Raw genomic sequence first — 4892 nt, 5'->3', positions numbered from 1 at the left:
GACCCAGGTGCAGTACAGTACACTTATCCACATTAAATTTGAGGCCATGTTTCATAGCCCAATAATCGTATTTAATCATAGTAATCAAGTTTGTCAACGTGATCGTTAACACCATATTATCATCAATTTTAGTAGTAAATTTTAACCTTCAGAGGTTCTGTCCTCGATTCTGTGCGTGTCTGTTGTTACAAACCAGGGTAGCGCGTTCGTGGTTTATAAATTGAAGCAAACGTTTTTGCAATTTCCGGACCGCTATGACAGTTTACAGAAACTTCCAAAATTGTATTTCACTACGTTAGTTATTCCACTTGAGTCCAATGTGCAGTTTTACTGAACACTATTCCTTAATATGCCTAGTTTCGTCGACCATTCCACATAGACACCAATCTGTGCTTATAGAGTAATGGCAGTACCACGTAGGAAAACGTCATACCCTTCTATTTCTTAGCTCAGTGTTATCCCCTCTTACCAGACCGCGCCCAGATGAAGAGATACACGGTCTACACCCCTCTCTACAGCCACTAGTCTTTTGGCTTCTAACATCAGCATCTGCTAGTCTTTGTCCTCGTCTTTCCCAGGTAGACACGATTCTGTATATTGACTTTTAACACCACCCTCTTCTGGTCTTTGTCTATCCCACGTACACACCAATTTGTAATTATTTAAGTTAAATCGTTTTAAAAAAATTCTTCCTGACATTATTTGAACCTTATTGCGTTTAACGCCTATCGGAATTGACTAATAATTGGGGGTGTTAGATAGCCGATGATAAGAAAAAGTGATAAAAATTAAAATTCGCGTGAACCTTTGGTAGAAGCCCCGCCATTGGGAGGGTCGACGTTTCTCGTAACCCTAGTCAATCGCCGCGAATATGTTAACCACAATTAATATTAGTAGAAGGCAGTGCGAAAATTGGTATCCATGTGGGATGGACAAAGGCCAGAAGATGGTGGTTTTTAGAAGCCAATAGGTACAGACGTTTTATGAATAAATTGACAAAAAATAAAGTCAATGATGGACTCCTGACTACCGAAAAAATGGTGCTGTATCTTTCTTATTGTAAGTAGCGTTTCAAAAGTTTTTCTAAAACTGTCCAGTACATGAGCATCTTGCTATTGGAATTCAAAAAACCATTTTTTCTATGGCCGTTTCTCGGCGAAACTAAAGCGCTCACGACTATGGATTGGTTAGGTCTTGTCTTTGTCCGTTTCTTGAACGTAAACTGACCCCATGCTGCATTCGTGCTATTGAAAGAGCCCCACCTTATGAATTTCTGTAAATAATTAATAACCCGAATTAAGTGAAACAAAAACTTCAGGCGTAGTTTTCCGCTTATGAACTCTCACCCATCATACGTTATTTATTTCCCATTATGTTGTTTACATTTGACACTATAAATGTATATTGGAAATTTTCTATGAAAGCAAAATTACCGGGCAACACCCACAACAGAAAGATACATTGGCCAACATCCTCTGGCCTTTATATTATGTACTATTATGCTTTGGGAACATCGGTTCAGTTAAAACGATAGAACGGTAGAACCTCGCATGACTGAAAACTCAGGGAATATAGTTTACGATGTTTTATTTGCGATAGGTATTTTATTTTCGAAGAGAACGCTAATTCAAATTGCTATTTCAACCTTCGTTTACGTTCAAACGTAGAATTTTAAAATGTGTGAGAACAAAACATTTACCGTAGCGGCCATACACGTAAGGGAATTGTCTTTGTAATATACTCCATGACATTTTGCCACAAGGGAAAACCCCTAAACAAATTATCATCAGTGTTTTACGGATGAACCCTTTAATTTAAGTAAGAAACTGAAAGACAACTCTAATTTAATGATGGGGTAAACCATAAAACACTAATCATAACTTTTCCAGGGCAGGGATCGATGTAATTTTAGAAGCAGGAATAGGAACGGTTAGTCTTTACTTCAGTCCGACTCATAGAACCCCTCCCTTCAACATGTAACGAGAGTTTTTAATTATATTATTGGCTCATTTAAACTACGTTTTGATGGCGTTGGTGACGGGGACGGCGAAAAATACGTAGTTCTTTTTATCTCTGTCGCTATGACCCGCCTCTTCTTTAATACCCCCCCCCCCCGGTCCCGAAGAAGGGGAACGTGGACTTTGATGCGTGCCCAGATTACTCTGCTCTCTACTCCTGCTGTTAAAATTACATGAATCCTTAGGGTTTGTGCTTTGTGGCAAAATGTCGTTGAACCTTTTCGACTCAAAATAGCTTCCGTCCTGCCACCCTCATGGGAGCTAAGACCATTAACCATCCCCGGGACTCGCAACGCAAGCTTTCTACTTTTCGTGGTTTTCTGTTACGCGCGATCCTAGCGACCCTTGCGGTTTTTTGGGGAAATTTTAAGGGTGTACCGAATTTCCGGTTTACAGGTTCCTCTTTGCTATTAAAAAATGGCGGATCACGACGAAGAAGATGAGAATGAAAATGTTAATGTGTATGTTTTTGAAATTTAGCGATATATTATTTGTCTATTTTATCATAACTGTACATTGGGCATTATTGTAGTTAAACCGTTGCGGCCTCGGCCACCGAATTTAGAAGAAAACGATCTTATATCTTCTTTTTAAGCGATATCCCGAACCGGAAGTTCTGTACACCCTATAAGTTTCTATCCGTTGCCGCTTGGTGGCACCCTTGTCGCGAAAACAGCCGTAACTCCTAGAGGCGGAAATTTCAATACTAGGATCTTATTGTGTTGCGAGTCCCGGGGGTTGTAGATGGTCTTAGATGGGAGCGACCTTTTTATTTATTTCATTAAAATTGTTTAAGAATAAAGGAAAGTTGTACTATACGCAGTTCAAATATTAATTCAAATTATTTAATCACACTGACCAAAGCACTCGGCGTTCAGATTTCCGGGTAACGAAGGGAATCTTCGATTTTCTGGAAGGGACTTCAATATTTTAGAATCTCTCTCGCAAGTTCTCTCTTTCAAGTACGTTTTCCGTTCCGAAAATTCAATATCTTGTGGTTTCATCACAATTTATTTGGCCAACAATCCAATATATAATATAAGTGTTGCATACAACTAGATACGTTAATGAAGGTGTGTTACTAAGTAAAACATAATTTTCGTCAAAAAACTTGTTGTTTGAAAATTAGAACTGGCTTTCGTGAGTCAGAAACCATAGGTATGAAAACTAAGGAGTAATATCCTGAATCTATACAGTAATGAATATACAATGGTAACACCCTTTCTAACATCTGGGTAAGATTTGGGTTGGGCTTAGTTACAGACGGCACCAGTCACGTGGTGAAAGTTTCTTTACCAAGTTTGTATACGAGAGGCTAAGAGACAGGTTTCAGGAATCAGTGACGTCTTTTTAGAGCCAAGGCTTACTATTTCTAGGATAACTCAAGTTTGCTTAAAATGCGTTTAAAAATTCTATATATGTTATTGCGACCAGTGATATAATTCAATTATGTTTTTAAATGATATTAAGAGGTTTCTCATGTGGTAATTGCTGAATCTCAAAAATAAACGTTTTTAAAATTTCATTACAAAATACCCCAAACCGGACGCTGCTGGACGACTTCTGGATTTTTTAATACCAGAAACCGTTACACAGAATAGGCCTAGCCCTTTTTAATAGCTAAAGATTGTCCTATTTTGTTACTTACTATATTTAAATTAACTACCAAGTCACTTTTCAACTAAATTTGAGCGTGTGAGTATCAGCCCTAAAATTCTATAGGGGAAATAAGGCGGTTAGATCAGTGAGCACCTCCATTATGGTTGTAAACCAATTTCTCTCTTTTGCGTTGATTGGGCATGTATGACCGAGCCAGCTAGTGCTCGGTACCGGTTTTGAAAGGGAGGCTGTTGAAGAATTTGGTGCTCGGTACCGGTTTTGAAAGGGAGGCTGTTGAAGAATTTGGTGCTCGGTAACGGTTTTGAAAGGGAGGCTGTTGAAGAATTTGGTGCTCGGTACCAGTTTTGAAAGGGAGGCTCTTGAAGAATTTGGTGCTCGGTACCGGTTTTGAAAGGGAGGCTGTTGAAGAATTTGGTCTATCTGAGCCTCCTTCTATACAGGGTGGAAACCTTCGCCGGCGTCCAGTCGAGATACTTCCCCTTACGCATTGGTGTTATGCAGTGAAATTTTAAGGGATTTACAGGCGCTATTGGGATCAGTTCACTTCAGTTCCACTTAATTTCAAAGGTTTCAGTTTTGATGTAGAGAAATGAAATGCATAAGTGTAATCAAGGACGGATTTTAATTTAATTAGGAAAGAAAAGATGTCACTTGCGGAAACCAAATAGCCCAAATTGCAGTTAATCAAACATTTCCAAATTTAAACATTAAACTCTTCAAATTCACTTTTAATAACAAAGCATTAAATTAAATGTTTAAATGTCTTCCGTCGACATTGACACATTGCCGACAACGGAATTCCCAGTTTTCTCTTTCGCGAGTTAACATCTCGGGAGAAACGAGAGCAGCCGCTTGCTGAATTCGGTCTCGAAGGCTATCAAGTGTTGGTGGCTCAGTGGCGTACACAAGGCTTTGTACATACTCCCAAATGAAAAAATCCACCGGCGTTAAATCTGGCGAACGAGGTGGCCAAGCGACTGGATCACCACGAACTATCCATTGGGGACCGAATTCCGCGTCTAGCCAATCCCGAGAAACACGTGCAAAATGCGGTGGTGCATCATCGTGCTGGTACCAGACTCGTCTTCGTTCTGCTAAGGGAAGATCGTCTAGGGCATCGAACACTACGGTGTTTAAGAGATCAACGTAACGATCTCCGTTTAGATGTTCTTCGAGAGAAACAGGTCCAATTACCCTATCACCTAACAATCAACACCAAACGTTTATCCTCCAGTTTTCTTGGTGATGATTCGC

This window comes from Phalangium opilio, unplaced genomic scaffold, assembly GCF_054372755.1.
Source record: "Phalangium opilio isolate 3A_F unplaced genomic scaffold, DU_Popi_V2 ptg000038l_1, whole genome shotgun sequence".
Lineage (NCBI taxonomy): Eukaryota > Metazoa > Arthropoda > Arachnida > Opiliones > Phalangiidae > Phalangium > Phalangium opilio.
This window is presented reverse-complemented; position numbering follows the sequence as displayed.